Here is an 18,631-nt window from a genome sequence, read left to right on the forward strand (position 1 = left end):
CTTAACGCAACACCCCAACTAAAGCCAGGCTACTACATAAACACTCCAGCAACAGAAGAAAAGAAATGAAGATTAGAGCAGACATAAATGAACTTGAACACAGAAACAATGGAGAAAATCAATGACAAGTTGGGGGGTTTTTTTGGAAAGGATTAACAAAATTGACCAACTGCTAGCAAACTTAACAAAGGAAAAGAGAAGATATACATATTTAGAATTAGAGATGAAAAAGGTGACATCACAATGGATATAAATGAAATTAAAAGAACAAGTTATTCTACAGCAAGTTTGATAATCTAGAAGAAATGAACAATACCTAGAACTACACCATTAACATAGATAGATGTAGAAAACCTGAACAGACCCACAACAAAAGAATAGACAATATTTATCAAGAAACTTTCAACCAAAAAAAAAAAGCCTAGGATGAGAGGGATTCACAGGGGAATTCTGTCAAGCGTTCAGGGAAGAGTTGTCACTAATTCTACACAGACTGTTTCAGAACATATGAAGAGACAGAAAACTCCAAACTCATTCTATGAAGCCAGCACAACCCTGATGCCTAAAGCAGGCAAAGAGACCAAAAATACAGAAAACTGGAGACCCAGTATCAGTTATGAACACAGATGCAGAAACTGTCAGCAAAATGATGGCCAATAGACCACAACAACATATCAAAAAAATAATTCATCATGACCACCTGATGAATTCATAGCAGGGATGCAAGGATGGTTCAATATTTTAAAAAATCAATGTAAATCACCACATAAACAAGAAAAATAATATGAACCACAGAATCATGTCAATAGATGCAGAAAAAAATTGAAAAATACCCAACACCCATTTCTAATAAAAAACACTCAATAAGATAAGAATAGAAGGAAAACTGCTCAACATTAATAAAGGTCATATATGGAAAAACTAACAGCCAATTATCACATTCATGGTGGAAAACTGAAAACATTTTCCTTGAAAATTGGAGCTAGACAAGGATGTCCCTTACCCTTGCTCTTATAACATTGTGCTGAAGTCTTAGCAAGAACCATTAGACAACAAAACAAAATCAAGGAAATACAACTGGGCAAAGAAGAAGTAAATCTCTTGCTATTTGCAGACTATATGATTTTTATAGCGAGAGAATCCTAAGGACTCTACAAAAAGACTATTGGAAACAAGTGAGGAATTTAGTACAGTAGCATGATACAAGATTATCAAACAAAAATTAACTGGATTTCTATATACCAATGAAAATAACTCCAAAAATGACATCAAGAAAACAATACCATTTACAATAACCACACAAAAGATGCAATATCTAGGAATAAACCTAACCAAATAAACAAAAGAGCTTCAAAGAAAACTATATAGTATTATTACAAGAAACCCAAAGAGATCTACACAAATGGGAGGATATCTTGTGTTCGTAGACACAAAAGCTTAATATTGTGAAAAGTCAATATGACCTAACAATCTAAAAACAACACAATCCAGATTATAAAATTATTCTTTAAAGAAATGGGAAGACTAACTGCTAACTTCTTATGGAAAGGGAAGAGTCCCAAGATAAGCAAAGAACTTCTCAAAAAGAACAAAGTAGGAGGTCTTGTACTAACCAACCTCAAAACTCATTATACAGCTACAGTCGTCAAAAGAACCTGACCCCAGTATAATATGAGACGCATAGACAAAACCAACATAAAAGAATCTACCTACAAAAAAACCAAACACTAATAAAATGTAAAAGAAGAAAAGAGAAAAAAATGATTAGGGCAAAGACTGTACAGATGTGCTTTATACAATTGATGTATGTATATGTATGAACTGTGAAAAGAATTGTATCAGCCCCAATAAATTGTTAAAATAAAAAAATTTTTTAAAAAAAAAGAATGGAATTGCAGATTGAGCAATGTATTGAGTATAATGGAGAGTACTTTGAAGGTAATAAGGTTGTTTTATTAAAAAATAATTAAATACATAACTTTCGGTTAAAAAAAAAAACACACCAGGAAGTAGAAGAGGAGTGGCCTCTTCCACAAACGGTGCTGGAGAAATGGGCTTTCCAGCTACAGAAGAAAGAAACAGGGCTCATCGCTCATCCACATTCAAAAACAAACTCAAGTTGGATCGGAGACCTAAGTGTAAACCCAGCACTTTCAGGATAACCAATGAGGAAAATAGGATAAAATGTAGGGCCATAATGCAGGAATATACATGGACTACCAAATATAATAACAGAAGCACACACAGTGGAAGACATAATAGATGACTGGGACCTATTAAAAATGAGACACATAGGCATCAAATGACTTCATCTTATCAAAAGAGCAAAAGAACCCATGGATTTGGGGGCAAAATATTCAGCAATGACATACGTACAAAGGACTAATTACTAAAATCTACAAAATTCTGCAATACCTCAATAAGAAAATAATAACAATTAAAATGTGGACAAAGGATATAAATAGACAATTTACAAAGGATGACATTTAAGTGGCTAACAAACATACGAGGAAATGTTTATGATCACTAACCATCCAGGAAATGCAAATCTAAACAAATATGAGATATCATCTTTCACACACAACCATAGCACAATTAAAAATAACCAAACAAAAACAGAACAACAAATGCTGAGGAGAATATGAAGAAATTGAACTCATATACCTACTGGTGGGCTTGTAACTGTACACAACCGATGTGGAAAGACACGGCGATCTAAAACTGGCAATACAAATGCTTTATGACCCAACAATACCCATGCAGGGCACATGCCCAAGGACAGAACACACAAATGCACCGGGTATGTTCTTCCATGTTCATTGCAACACAGCTCACAATAGCAAGAAGATGGAAACAGCCCAAATACCCATCAGAAGATGAGATAAACTCTGGTACATAAACACACTGAAATACTATGCCAACGCTAAAAAAAAATAGCCATGAACCACCTTATAACATGTGGGGCCATTATGGAAACCATTATGCTGAATGAAGTTAGTGACTCACAAAATGACAAACATTGTATGAGTCTACTACTATAAAAATAAACACAAAGATGAAGGTAGGCTTCTGCTCCCAGTCATGCAAGCTGCTAACCCATTCTGCCATGTAATGTGGTAGAGAGCCTGCCTAGTACCTATGACATATACATCGCCTCCTCTTTTAAAAATTTGACAGAAGAGACCTCACACTTCAGGTGGTGAGGTAGTTAATTGTGCCAACCTGGCCAATAAATGCATGTGGGAGTAACTGAAGGGTGGAGAGATAAATGGCTTGGTGAGCTTCATCTTTCTACTTCTCGGGACCCTTGCTTTCTGATGGTCGGACCAGGGTGCAGCTGCCTTAGCCAGCTCCCCGCTTCAAGGCTCACTTCCTGCAAGACATCCCTGAGGAGAAGGCACATGGATCTACCCTGATGCAGCCCTGAGTGCTGGGGCACCCGTGTGGAGAGTCCTGCCAGCGCTGAGATGCTTACACGCTCACTGATTCGGCTTTCCTCCTGCAGTCAGTGTCATTGCGTGTGTTTTGTGAGATGCAGGAGGACTTTGTGGATTGGTGTCGGACATATGGGTTAATGTTGGACCTGTGAGCTTGGACAGCACGGGTTGGGATGTTTTCTAGATGCACACTTAACCTTTACATAAAACTCTCTCTTATACATGAGTTTCTGTGGATTTGCTTCTCTAAAGTACCCAGCCTACCACAGCTGGGGTCCGTTTTTCAAGATTAGGTGAGGGGGAGATGACTAGTTGCTGTCAAAATTGTGCTGAGGTCATCCCAACAGACACTGCTACCAGAGTGAAAAGAGACCGTGACTGGGAATTCAAGCCGGATGGAGAGAGAAGAGCATGGATGCCTCAGAGACACAAGTACGTTACTAATGGAAGGACAACGGGAAAGATTAACCTCCCATTGGGAAAAAGGCTTAACAACACTTATCTATAACCCTAAAGGGGCATAGGCCTGGTACTATGTTCCTAATTTCTATTCCTACTTTCTAGCCAGCCCTTGGTGGCCTGGGTTATGTGTTATAGACTACTGAGACTTTAGACCCTGTTCTTTTGAGGCACACACATTCTTCATAAGCCACACCAGAAGGGCTCAATATAAAACCCCACTAAGTGAACTATGCTCTACCATAAACTTACCTGTAGCCCTTGGATTTATGACTGAAGCTCCATAGTATAAGAAGCAGCAGATAATTGCTGTACCAAGGTGATAGACCTGGCAGTTGTTGGACTTTGCTTTGAATCTCTTACCTTGAGAAAGCCCAATGAATGGTAGCACAGGAGTATAGTATACTTACTAGTTCATGTCTTTTTTATTTTATTTTAGGGGAGAACGTGAACGCAGTCCCCCGCTAGCACAAATTATGCAGTCGAGTTTCCCACATTTGGGGAAATCACAAGGGTCAGCACATCCAGAGTGCAATGGATAAGCCTTGCCCTGGGAAACCGCCTTCCTGATCATGGTATCTCCCCTGCCAGGTTTTATTAAGATACATATTAATGTGGTAGGCCTGGTTCTACCACTGTTGATATAAATTACTGAAAGTTTTGCTTTAATGCCAGCCTGCATTGTTTGTGTAAATAGTGTCCAGTCATTTAAGAGTTTAATATGTACAGATCAGTATTTCATGTATTGCAGTTTATAGTCAGATTATATTTGTATAATCTTTTCTCAAGTGTGTTTAAAAATTCTTTATCACTAGCTAAATTAATGGCACTATCAATAGAATAAACTTATGTCCCTAGATGATTGGTAATGTTCTCTAACATAATCTCTAAGATGAGCCAGAGACATAGATAAAGGAAAAGATTTTAGGCTCACAATTAATTCTAGCCTCAATCTAAGTATAATTAGTTTTATAATATGGCCCTGTTTAATGCTCACCCTCATGAAGAGATCACTCAAGCTGTAAGTGTTATAGCCAAGTATGGTGAAGAAACTAGAGGCTATCAAAAAAGGAATAGTGTCTGGGATCTTAAAGGCTTGTATTCAAACGAGCAGCCATCTAAGTGAGATGTCAATGAAGTCCACATGGAGAAGCACACCAGCCTGTGTGATCCAAGGATTGCATATAATATCATTCAAATCCAAAGGAGGGAATGGTATCAGAGCTTGAATTATGAACTGGTTTGCAGAAAACTTTGGGCAACAATAAAAACCCAAAATCCATTTGCAGGGTCCACACATAGATCAAGCCTCAGGCACTTTCCCTCTGTGGCCATGGTGGAGGGATCTATCTGAATAGCCATGTTACCAGGCAGAAAGCATGGAGGCAAACACAGTTAATATAGTTAAGATAAAATGTAATAGCTTATTTGATCTCCCCTCTGATCCACTTAAAAGTTGTTTCAGTTAAAAAAAGGTGGGGAGGGGAGATACATATGGATTAAGCCTCTGGTCAATCTCCTCTGACCACAAAGGTGGGAACAGAATATGAATAGCAATGCTATAATGCAGAGAACACTGGAATGCGGGTTACAGCAGATGTGGGTAGGTTCAAGTTTAACACCTTTTGTTCTCCCTTTTGACTGACTTTAACATTGTTCTAGATTTTAATATTTTCTGCATTCTTTTAGATTGCGGCTTTTCTCTATTTTGTTAATATTATTATGCATTTTCTCTCTTACAAAAGAAAAAATGTTTTAAAAGTGAATGTGGTAATGATTGTACAATTCTGCTTTACATGACTGAACAACTGAATTGCATGTTATGTGGATTGTGGTAGTTACCCAATTTCAAGTCAACTTGATAAAGAATGAAGGGGTGGAGCCTGAGCTGGAAAAATTTGGAGCCATGAAGGAACGTTCCTCCCTAGGACTAAACATTAACGGGAGCCTCCTGGCATCTTGAAATGCTTGCTAGGTGACCACCTGGATCCACTTATTGAGTAGAAGTGGGAGAAACACAACAATAAAGAGACGGGTTGAGTCTGACCATTGACACCCGTGGACCTGGTTCACAGGGACTAAAGAAGATGAGAGTGGGTTGGTCTGAAGTTCAAGACCTAGCCCCAAAGGGCTAGGGTTGTTTGAGAATTTGTGATGGGGTCCATGGTGGAACGGTGAGGCAGCCAATGGCGCCTGGTGAGACTAAGCAAGGTGGTCCACCTTGAGTTAACAGAACCTGACCAAATGAAAATAAGATTTTTGAGCCTATGAACTGGGGCATATTGCTGCTGACTTTATGGACAGCTTGTCCTAATTTGACTTTGTTAATGGACTCGGACACACAAGCATCCAACTGGAATGAAGATTCTTCACATCAAAGAATATGATTGTCTCCTCAGGGAACACTAGGTTGATGTAAGTGGGTAGTATAGAAATTGTATACCAAAATTGGGTGGATAAAGGCATAAAGTGGCTGGCTTACAAACTTTCAAAGGTGAGTGAATATATTCATAGGATTACAGGATTTTAGTATAGGTGTTCACATAACTGCAATTGTTAAGTGTGGAATATTTTTGTTTTGTTCACTCATAGAATATTATGTTTAAATGAGGCTGGCACATTTTGAATTGTATGCATTTTAGTTTTACGTTGTTAGGTACAGATATGATTTTCTTATTGTTTTGTTTAAAATTATGTACGGCTAAAGAGTTGTGTAAAGGTGTCAAGTTAATAAGGGGTGGTTTATGGTAGTTATACAATTTCATGTCAAATTGATAAAAGAATGAAGGGGTAGAGTCTAGTCTGTCAATCAGGTCACATACTGATGATCCCTCCTTGTGGGCATGGTCTTCTCATGAGGATTCTGGGAAGTTCCCCTCTCTTGATTCTGCCATCAGCAGAGGTGGGTCTCTCTCTCCCTATTTTTTTCTATCTCTCTCTTTTTTTCTCTCTTCCTCTCTGCTTCATGTTCCTGTGGAGCAGACACTTAGGAGCTGGAGGAACACATGGAAATGCTTCCACTGCCATTGGATCCACAAGACTTTACACCTACCGGCCTATGATCTTGCATTTGGCTTCAATGCTGTGCTGTGTGTCTGAGAGGAATTTATGGACTAGTATCGGACATATGGGATAATATAAGACTTATGGACTTGATCTGGACTAGTCTGGGGTGTTTCCTCAATATACAACTGCTCCCACAGGGAAAGTGGGACCAGACTTCAACCCAGTGCCGCAAGGTGTGAATGCAATATCCCGGCATGGAGTAGGGAACCAGTGGAGAGGTCTGGGAGGCTGGCCCCAGCACCATAAATTAAGTGGATTCCTGCCCCTCCCCCGAAAAGAATTTGTTCCAAAGGACGACATTGACTCTGCAGCTCCGAGAGATGAACATATCTGATCAGAGCACACGAGAGCAGATGAAGGGGCAGGAGGAGAGAGTGGAGCACAGCCTGGCCCACCAGGCCGTGAGGATAATGTTCCTGAGTAGAGCAGCCAGTCCACAGAGAGAACAACATGGCTGGCCCCACTATGAGAAATGATGCCAATCAGTGACTAAGGGCGATACAGGGGACTGCACCGGAGACACAGTGTGGGAATTGCACCTGACCTGATCCCACCACACCGAGGCAAATCACTGGGGGAGTGCAGCGGAACAGCAAGGGAATGGAGTGGCAAGGTCCCCAGGGAATGCTGAAAGTGGACTTTGGGGCCAGGGCGTGGTGCCCCAACAGACTGGACTGGAAAACGCTCCTAAGGGCCAGCAAACGATCCCTGAACTAACTACAAGCTTTTCTCTTGTGAAAAAAAAATATATATATACAACTGCACTTTGATTTACAGCTCTCTCTTAAATACATATGAGTGTCTCTGGATTTGTTTCTCTAGTCAACTCAGAGTAACTCATGGATTATAAGCCAATAAAACTGTTAAAAATTTTAAATATAAATAAAATAAAAAAGCTATTATCTCACCCCATCATTAATAATAAACTTCAAAAAAACAGAAAGCAAATGCTGTCAAGGTTGTGTAGACACTGGAACATTCATAATGCTGGTGGGCAATAAAATGGTACAACCCCTGTTGAAAATGGTATGGTGCTTTCCTAAACAGTTGGAAACAGAAATGCCATATATTGCAGCAATTCCACTAATAAATATATACTCCAGAGAGATCAGAGCTGCCAGAAATAAAAGCCATGAAAAAAATAGATATATGCACACCCATGTCATTGCAGTACTATTTAAAATAGCAAAAATATGGGAACCACCAAAAATATAAGGGAACTACCTAAATGCTGCCAATGAAAGGATAAATAACCAAATCATGGTACATATACACAATGGGATACTATGTAACATTAAAGAATAACTATGACTCTATGAAACACCTCATAACATAGATAAACCTGGAGAAGGTTACAGTGAGTGAAATTAGTCAATCATAAAAAAATATATTGTGTGAGGTCACTATTGTAAAAGCCAAGAAACATCCTTCACACTGAAAAACATTTTCTGATGGTTACCAGAGTGGGAGAGGAAAGTAAACGAAATTACATGAGTTAACTTGAGTAAAGAAAAAGGCACTAGACAGTATGAGGGAGGTCAATAAAAAATGATTAAGAGGCAGACAAAGGCACTGAGAGGAGTCCCCGAGTCAAAGACAACACAGGCAAATACTGTTAGAATCCTGCAGTAACAGTTATCTACCAGTAGATGCATGGATTGCATGAGATTGAATGAGTATGGGACGGAAAGCAAGAGTATACCCAGAAATATACAGGTTTGACATAGGATTCTTGTATATGCATATTAACTTTTGATTTAAATATATCCATGAATGGGGTAACGTATAAAGAGGATAAAGTTATAAAAACTTCTGGATATAACCAAGCACTTTGAAGGAATGTGCTGCTGGGTCTCAGGGGACCCCAATATCAACTGGCATAACACAGTCCACAAAAACAATCTATATCCTACTTTGATGAGTAGGAACTGGAATCTTAAAAGCTGGTGAGGAGCCATCAAACTGAAACTATTAATCACAGTCTGTAGAAGAGTGAAGAAAATGGACAATATATGGAAACGTGTTAGGCTAATAGACTATGGGAACATCAATTTTCATGACCCGAGAGCAGAAGCATTTGAGATAAGAAAAGCAGCATTTACATAAGTATTCTCAAAACACTATAAAGGATCCCTTTTTGACAATAAAACCAAGAACATAAGAAGGCAAAATAGATAACTGAGATCTCATAAAAACAGCACTTTTGTTCATCAAAGGATTTCATCAACAAAATTAAGAGACAATCTACAAATTGGGAGAAAATGTGAGAGAACCATTTACCTGATAAGCATCTAACATTCCAATATAGATGTGTATACATAAAATATATCTAACACCTCCTAAAAGTCAACAAAAAGATTTTTAATCAAAAAATAAGCAAAGGCTTTGAACAGATAATTCACCAAAGAGGATATTCAACTGGCAAACACACGTGAAAAAATGCTCATTAGCCATTAGAGATGAAAATCATATCCACAATGAAATATCACTTCACTTCTATTAGCATCGCAATTGGAAGCTTCATCCATTGCAGATGAATACAAAATGCTTCAGCCACTGTGTACAAGTTGGGAGAGTTTGGAGGTTCCTCAAAAGATTGAACATAAAATTCCCATATGATCCAGCAATCTCAATCCAAAAGGAGTAACACAATCAGAAATGTGTATGCTGATGTTGTGTACAGAAACTTGTATACAACATTGTAGCATTTTTCAAAATAGCCAAAGGACGATCTAAATATTCATAAACAGAAGAGTGGATAAACAAATGTGATACACATATACAAAGGAACATAACTCAACCCCAATGAGAAAGGAAGGTATCTGACACAGATATCTGAAAACATTATGCTGAGTAAAATAAGGCATAGAAGGACAAATACTACATGTCCTCACTTAATAAAATAAGCACATATATAAATATATATTTTAAAAGATTATATTAGTGGTTACTGGAGATAGATTGGGGCATTTTCACTTAGATGGGAGCTGAGTTGACATTAACAATGTTGGCAAAACTAGGAAAAAGATAGGAGTTGTACATTATGAAGAGTATAAGCAACAGCATGTAGAAGTGTTAAATTGGTGAATGCTCTGTGTTTCACCACACACACACACACACACACACACACACACACACAAAATCCCTGTTCTCTGCTAATTTTAAAATTGTATTTCGTTAACCTTTGGTCCCAGGGGTTATGGTATATGCTGGGGTTCAATAGAACAGCATCAATGTACTGTATATACTTGTGTATAAGCTGAGTTTTTCAGCACATTTTTCATGCAGTTTTTGTGGTAAAATTAGGTGCCTCGGTTGATATTCAGGTCGGCATATACTTGAGTCTATACAGTAGTTGAAAACTGAACTTTCTAGGAGAGGATAGAGAGATAATTAAATTCCAATATAGGCACTATCGTGTACGCAGCTGTGCACAGAGTGACCTATGGACATTCTACCTGCCTTAGGGGCAAGGAAGGAACCAAATTTGGAATTACCAAAAGAATATCCATAAAAATCATATGCTAAAGTATTTTAATTTGTCACATGTTAATTATTAATGCCCTCATTAAACAACTATTTGTACTAATGGGATTTTTTTAATCCCTAAATTTACAAACCATAAAATACTTTTTTTAACTTACTGTACTTGAATCTCAAACAAATAACTGCTGGTGGTATAGTGGGTTACATTTGGCCTGCAACTATAACACCAGCAGTTGGAACCCACTTGCTGCTCCCTGGGAGAAAGATGAGACTTTCTCTCCTGTCAAGATTACAGCCTCGGAAACACCAAGCGGCAGTTCTGTCCTGCAGGGCTGCTAGGAGTCAGAATTGACTGGCTGGCAGTGAGGTTTAAGGTTTAAGGTGTGTTCAGTCTCCTCATGCATGTGAAAGCTGGGCAATGAATAGACGACTGGGAAGAATCGATGCATTTGCATTATGATGTTGGGAAAGATACTGGAATATAATGGACCTAGAGGAGAACAAACAAATCTGTTTTGGAGGAAGTACAGTGAGAAAGCGCCTTAACATCTAGTTATCGTTCAATATCTAAACTGCTGCTTCAATGAATCCAAGCACAATGAAATCTTTGACAACGTTCTCAATTTATCATGAGGTTGTCTACTGGTCCAGTTGTGAAGGTTTTTATTTTCTTTACCTTTTTTTACTTACCTATACATATCTTATAAACAACTTGAGACTAAAGGAAATATATTTTGTTTCTGTGTGTGTGTGTGTGTGTGTGTGTGTGTGTGTGTGTCAAAGTCACTGCCACTGAGTTGGTTCCAAATGATAATGACCCTACAGAATAAGCTAGAACTTCCCTTGTAGGTTTCCGAGGCCGTTAACTGTACAGGAGTAAAAACTTCTCATCATTCTCCTATCTATCTATCTAGAATACACCTTAATTTTAAAAAGTAGTGCATATGTAGAAAAACCTCGTGTAAGCTGTTTTATAAGGTAAATTATTTTTAATGAAAGGACGCGTTATTACAGGAAATCCTTTTATGAACCTTTCTTTAAAATAATTACCTATTAAATGTAGGTTCCATTACCTCACTCTCAGTTTGACAATGTGGCAGGATCAGGCTGGCATTACTTAGAATCAACTCTTTGACAGTAACAACAAAAACTGTGGGTTGAAAATAAATATAATTTTATATTGTATATATATTTGATTGTATATATGGTTTAATTAAAATGAGGTTACCTCTAAAGGTAATCAGAAACATACTCCTTAAGAGTACAGGAAAAGACAGTCACTGAGTTTTCCCTTCTTTTCTCAAGTCAGGATTGTTGCTGCTGTTTTTAATTCAGAACATGAGAAACTTTGCATTCATCATCAAAAATCTTAAAAATTCAGATCTGGTTAACATAGTTGCATAGGATATTTTATGATCCCTGTTATTTTTGTCATCTGTAAACCAACAACAGATTGTTAACACTGAAATTAAAAAGTCAGACTGCAGGAAAGCACCGATGAACACATGATACTCCTCTGGATCCTCACCCCACTATCAGGCCGCCAGCAAGCACAGCCTTTCACCGCAGGTTAGCCTGGAGCATGTACATAGGTACAGCTAAGAGATAAGATAACACTACACATGGAATCCAGGAACAGGAATGAGAGAAGCAATATCAGAAGGAGGGGACACATAACCACACACACACCCCTCCAGGGAGACGAACAACAGAAACCGTGGGGGAAGGGAGACAGCTGTCAGTATAAGATATGAAAATAATAATAATTTATAATTTATCAAGGGGTCATGAGGGTGGGGTGGGGAGGGATGAAAGAGGAGCTGATTCCAGGGTTCAAATAGAAAGTAAATGTTTAGAAAACGATGATAATATATACAAATATACTTGATATAATTGATGTATGGAATGTTATGAGCTGTAAGAGCCCACAATAAAATGATTCTTTTTAAGGAAAAAAGATTCTACATTACAAATCCGGCTAGACCAGAGCATTTACAGTGGTACAGATAACAACTAGAAACACAGGAAATCCAGGACAGAGAAACCCCTCAGGACCAATATTGAGAGTAGCCATACCAGGAGGGTAAAGGGAAGGTGGGGGGAAAAGAGGTAACCGATCTCAATGATCTACATATAACCCCCTCCCTGGGGGTCGGACAACAGAAAAGTGGGTGAAGAGAGACATTGGTCAGTGTAAGGCATGAAAAAATAATAACAATTTATAAATTATCAAGGTGGAGGGAGGGAGGGAGGGAGGGGGAAAATGAGGAGCTGATACTAAGGGCTCAAGTAGAAAGAAAGGGTTTTGAAAATGAGGATGTCAGCAAGTGTACAAATGTGCTTGACATAATGGATGGATGTATGGATTGTGAAAAGAGCTGTGTGAGCCAATAAAATGATTTTTAAAATTGCATGACAAAGATCACCAATGTATGCTATAAGATTATTGGAAAACAAAATAGCACAACAGTGCTAATTGATCATGAAACAGGGTACTTGCTAACTGCAGAAAATACACCTTAACTTAATGACTTTAACCAAGTGATCAAATTTAGCATCACAAAGTCTAATGGGATGTAATATGAAGTATACAGCCTCACTTAGTGGGTATTCCTGCCAAAAATATATAACTGAAAGTGGTCAGAGATGACATCATGAGGGAAGAAAACTCAGACATATCCAAAATGTGAGTCATTTTATAAAACAATTGACTTAATCTCTTAAAAAATAATATCATTTTAAAAAGGAAGAAGGGTGAGGTTGTTCTAGAATTACAGAGATTTAACACTCAACTGTTTCTGAGGGGAGGTGGGGCATAAGAGCCACACAAGATGAGGTCAAATGGGGGTTTTAAATATGAATGTAGAATATACTGAGCAGCTACCAGAATTAAGAAAATGAGTAACTCAATTCCGACTCATAGTGACCTAACAGGACAGGGAAGAACTGATCCTTTGGGTTTCTGAGTCTGTCTTTAAAGCTTTCCTGGAGCCATCAGCCTGACTCCTCTTTCTCCCACAGAGCACTTGGAGAATTCAAATCACTAACTTTGTGCTTGGCAGCTCAGTGGGTAGCCCACTACACCACCAGGGATAATAGTGATATTTTGGCAATATAATAAAACGCCTTGAGTTTTAGGAGATGCATGCCAATATATTCAGGCGTGCAATATCATGTCTGCAATTTATGTGTTATCATCTACAATTTATATTTCAAAAGGCTCAACAAAAAATAATAGACACGTACCTATAGACAAAGCAAGCATGACAAAATGTCAACAAATCATGAATCTAGATGGTCATTACATGGGTCTTCACTGCGGTATTCTTTTGAATTGTGTGTATACTTGGAATTGTTTCCAAATAAAAATTTAGAATGGGAGGAGCCAAACTAAAAAAACAAAAAACAAACCTATTTCCATTAAATCAATTCCAACTCATAGTGACCCTGTAAGGCAGCAGTTCTCAACCTGTGGGTCACGACCCTTTTGGGAGTCAAACGACCTTTTCACAGGAGTCAACTAAGACCATCAAAAAACTCGTATTTCCAATGGTCTTAGGAACCAAGACAACACTAAGCTAGTCTGCCCACATGTAGATACACCAACATGAGAGTACACGGCTTGAAGACTGCTACCCATGCTACACCATGCTTCAAGACAAAATTGCATCAATTTGTAATTAGACATAAATATTTCACAATATAAAATTACCTATTGTTTTGTGATTAATCACTATGCTTTAATTATGTTCAATTTGTAACAATGAAAATACATCCTACATATCAAATATTTACATTACGATTCTTAAAAGTAGCAAATTGACAGTTATGAAGTAGCAACGAAAATAACTTTATGATTGGGGTCACCACAACATGAAGAACTGTATTAAAGTGTCGCGGCATAAGGAAGGTTGAGAACCACTGCTGTAAGGGTTTCTGTGACTAAAGACTTATGGGAACAGACAGCCTCATCTTTCTAAAACAAGGTGGCTAGTGTGTTTGAACCACCAACATTACAGTTAGCAATGCAAGGCCTGATCTACAGCATCAATTCTACAAGGAGAAAAAAATCTATCTCAAGCCAAAGCTTTGCAAGATGTGAAGTATCAAACAGGATTTCCTTTTAATACAGCACCTATTTTATGTAGTCTACTTCCTTGGCAGCACTAATGTAAGCCAGAAACTAGAAAGTGCACCTAACAGAATGATTGACTATTCGGTCCACAATGTAGTCCAATTACTTAAGATAAGTTTTAACACTTATTCTTTCAAAACAGACAGATGGCGAGTGTGACTAGAAATGATTCCATAAGGATAACAATTCAAGATAACAATATTCACTATGTTCATACTTAACCAGTTATTAGTTAATATGTAAGCCATCCATCTATTAATTCAATAACATGAACTTTTCTTTTTAAACATTTCAAAGACATTTAACTACAAATTTTCTTTCGCCTGGTAATATACTAGAAGAAATTAAGAGAGTACAATAATTGGGTATCAATAGATTTAGTAAACCTTTGCATCTATGCTTGAAGCTTCCATTACAAGGACATTTATCAGCATTTTCTTCTGTAAAGAGCTAGGGCTCTTTTCTTTCTCACTAATCAATAACTAAAAGACAGTATAGGCCAGCTAACGAGGAGAGCAGGGCAGTAAGGGAGTTGTTTCTTAAGGGTTGACTTTACATTACATTGAGTTTACATTAATGGTAATGGAATAACTCAGAAAAGGCTGGTGATGATGGTTGCACATGAAGAACACATCAATACCATAATCAATACACACAAAAAATTGTTCATTGGGCAAGTGTTTTGTCATATATATTTTTACCATAGGTTTTAAACGTAGAACAAGCCAAAATACCAAAATGAGGATTTTCATTTACCTGTAAACATGTCATTATATAAAAAAATTTTTTTAATCACATCAAGGGATAGCTTTCAACAGTATTCTATACATTACATTTTGACACTGAACCCACAAATATTGTAAAAACAATGCACCATAAACCAAACCCAGCAGCAAATTTTGCAACAAAGAAATCTTAAATAACCTGCTGCAAGTTCCCACTATTCATCAAGAACTGCACATATAAAATCTTAACTTTTTAAGAAATATACATTATAATCAAATAGACGTCTGTTTTCTTTAGTCCTACAACATGAAAGGTAAAGGTGCTTTAAAAAAATATTTTTTAAGCCACGAAAATGATTTGGATATACTGACGCAAAACACATAGCACAGCTGATGTTAGAGGAAAGTAAACTACATCTACCTACATATTTAGCGTTTACCTCAAGAAGAAACTATGCAGTTTTCCTAATTTTCCTTTTTCTTTTTTAGCAAGATGGAGAAATACAGTTCTACAGAATTCTAGACATCTGCATACTCGAATCAAGACTTCCTATTTTACCAACTGCAGGATTCTGGGGAAATTAAACACTGTGAACCTCAATTTTTAAACTGTAAAACGGGGAGAGACATATCCATTTTCTGAGCTATAGAGACCACCGCGAAACCGTGCAAAGACAAGCACTTTTTCCATTACTGTGTGCAATATTTTTGCTTCTCGCAGCGACCAGCTGCATCTGCCTACTACGATCCTGCGTGCGTGACAGCCACACTACCCCGGCCATTTACTTATCCCAGGTACGAGGCTTGGGGCAGGATTGGGGGGGGGCGGCGAGGCCTAACCCCCCCAGGAACCGCAGGATCGCCAGTGCAATCCGGGGCCCAGGGCGATGGGGCCAGCACGGGGGCCGCGGGGCCAGGGGACCGGGGGAGGGGGAGAGCGGGAGGGGGGCGCGCGAGAGGACCAGGGGACGAGAGGACGAGGGGGAGGACGAGAGGCCAAGGGGGGGAGACGGGCGAGAGGGCCGGAGGGGGGGACGAGAAGACGGGGGAGGGGGACGAGGCCGGGCGGGGGGTGGGAACGAGAAGACATGGGGGGGGGGGGAAGGACCAGGGGGGCCGCGAGGACGAAGGCGGCGAGAGGACGAGGGGGCGGACCCACACAGGCACGTACCCGTCTGCTCGGCAGGGACGTCGGGAGCCGCAGGTCAGAAGCGAAGCCGAGGCCGCGGCCGCGGCCGCCGCCCGCCCCCCGCCCCCGCGAGGCCTGTCACCGCGCTCCCAGGTCCGGAGAGGCCAGGCGCCCGGGGACCGGAAGGGCGCGCGACGACTCGGTCCGGGGCCGAGCGGCCAGTCGATCGGCGTTCACATGGAGCCTGGGTCGGGCAGAGCCGCAGATTCGTGGGCCGTCGCCAGTAGGCGCCCCTCGACGCTGCTCGCCGCCGCAGTCGCGAAGCCAGCGGGGAGCTGTCGGAAAAGAAGCCGCAACCCGGGGGCTGCCACGGGCCTTAGAAAGAGAGGGGGCGGCGACCCCGCGGCCCGCGATGCCAGGAGTTTGGGTCGTCGTCGTTGCCGCCGCGGTGGCCAGGCGAATCAGAACACTGCCACAGGCCGGCCTCACCACCCTGCTGGACGATGCAGCTGAAGGGAGCCAGCCGTCACTGAGCAGAACCCCGTGACGTCAGACGCAGCGCGGCGCACGTCACGCCCTCTTCCCCCGCCCGCGCGCCCCGTGTGCTCGCCGGGAGCTGCGCTCGCCACGGGCGCGCGCCAGCTGCGCGCAGCCGAGGAGGCGGGCCCGCGCCTGCGCAGTGGCGGCTGCGCCTACACACCCCTCACCCGAGCGCGGCCGGGCCTCGGGTACTGGCTGGGCCCACTCTGACCCGGGGCTGTCACCTGTCGGTCCGCAACTGGGTACCCGGCGCAGGCGTAGCCGAACTTTGTCACCAAAAATAAAAAACCCCAAATAAAGCCACTGCCACATGGAGTCAATGGCGACTCGTACTGACCCCTCGTGGGTTTGCGACACTGTAACTATTTACGGGAGTAGAAAGCGGAGTCTGGCTCCCGCAGAGCTGTTGCTGGTCTCGAACTGCCAAACACGGGGATCTCAGCTCAAAGCGTAACCACTACACCACCAGCTCTCCAGAAAGAGGCAATGCGGGGTCTGAGCCAGGACACGTCGTCATACAGCGAAAAGCTATTGTCTTCATAACTTTTTTGTTTAGATTTGGTTACCCTCACAGTATTCACATGCACTTTCTGCTTGTGTCGAATCCTTATTCTGAAAGACCAGTCCCCAAACCAGTGTCCCTTCTCCAGCTTCCACTCTTGCAACCCTCAGCGAGAGGAATGAGCTTTACATCCTCATCCACACAAAGCCAACGCCAGAGCCCACCCTAAAGCCCGATTGCTCGGGACCCTCTCTTGGCTCCCAGTTGCCTACAAAATAAAAGACAGGCCGGCATCAGAGACCCTGTGAGAGGTGCCTGACCTGGGTTCCGATGTCTTACCGCTGTCTGACCTGAAAATACCTTTCCCACCCCAACTCGTTTCTCAACCCGCCGCTGTACCTTTCTCCCTTCCTCCAGCTCCTGCTGGCTATCTTTTTAATTTGTGTGTGTGTGTGTGTGCAGCAAGTTTTTTAAATGGTTAACAGCATATTCACTTGTTTTTTGTATCAAGTTATTCAGGTTTTACAACTTCTGAAACAATCATACTTTCAAGTCTTTAAAGTATCTTTTTAATTTTAAAAATCATTTTATTGGGGACTCGTACAATTCTTTTCACCATCCATCCATCCATCCATTGTGTCCAGCACATTTGTACATTTGTTGTCATCATCTTTCTCAAAACATTTGCTTTCAACGTGAGCCCTTGGCATCAGCTCCTCATTTTCCCCCTCCCTCCCCGCTCCCCCCTTCCTCATGAACCCTTGATAATTTATAAATTATTATGATTTTGTCATGTCTTACACTGACCCATGTCTCCCTCACCCACTTTTCTGTTGTCCGTCCCTCAGGAAAGGGGTTATATATAGATCCTTGTGATTGCTTTCCCCTTTCTTCCCTCACCTTCCCCTTCCCCTCCTGGTATGGCTACTCTCAATATTGGTCCTGAGGGCATTTATGTGTCCTGGATTCCCTGTGTTTCTAGCTCTTACCTGTACCCATGTAAATGCTCTGGTCTAGCCAGATTTGTAAGGTAGAATTGGGATCATGATAGTTGGGGGGGGGGAAGCATTAAAGAACTAGAGAAAAGTTGTGTTTCATCAGTGCTACACTGCACCCTGATTGGCTCATCTGCTCCCTGAGACCCTTCTGTAA

The 18,631-nt window shown here is 40.7% G+C and overlaps 1 protein-coding gene and 1 non-coding gene across 2 annotated transcripts in view; both read right to left on the reverse strand.

Moving 5' to 3' along the window:
* MAP3K2 (mitogen-activated protein kinase kinase kinase 2) overlaps positions 1-16,976 on the reverse strand; it is a 124,337-nt gene extending 107,361 nt beyond the window's left edge. The window contains exon 1 of the mRNA XM_075529923.1: positions 16,480-16,976. The gene's annotated coding sequence lies outside the window, so the exon portion shown is untranslated. The remainder of the gene's footprint in view (positions 1-16,479) is intronic.
* LOC142425307 (U1 spliceosomal RNA) lies at positions 4,333-4,494 on the reverse strand. The gene has a single exon (XR_012779653.1). It is a non-coding gene; the product is annotated as a U1 spliceosomal RNA (small nuclear RNA).
* Positions 16,977-18,631: the final 1,655 nt, after the last annotated feature.

This window comes from Tenrec ecaudatus, chromosome 13 (genome assembly GCF_050624435.1).
Source record: "Tenrec ecaudatus isolate mTenEca1 chromosome 13, mTenEca1.hap1, whole genome shotgun sequence".
Taxonomy (NCBI): Eukaryota; Metazoa; Chordata; class Mammalia; order Afrosoricida; family Tenrecidae; genus Tenrec; species Tenrec ecaudatus.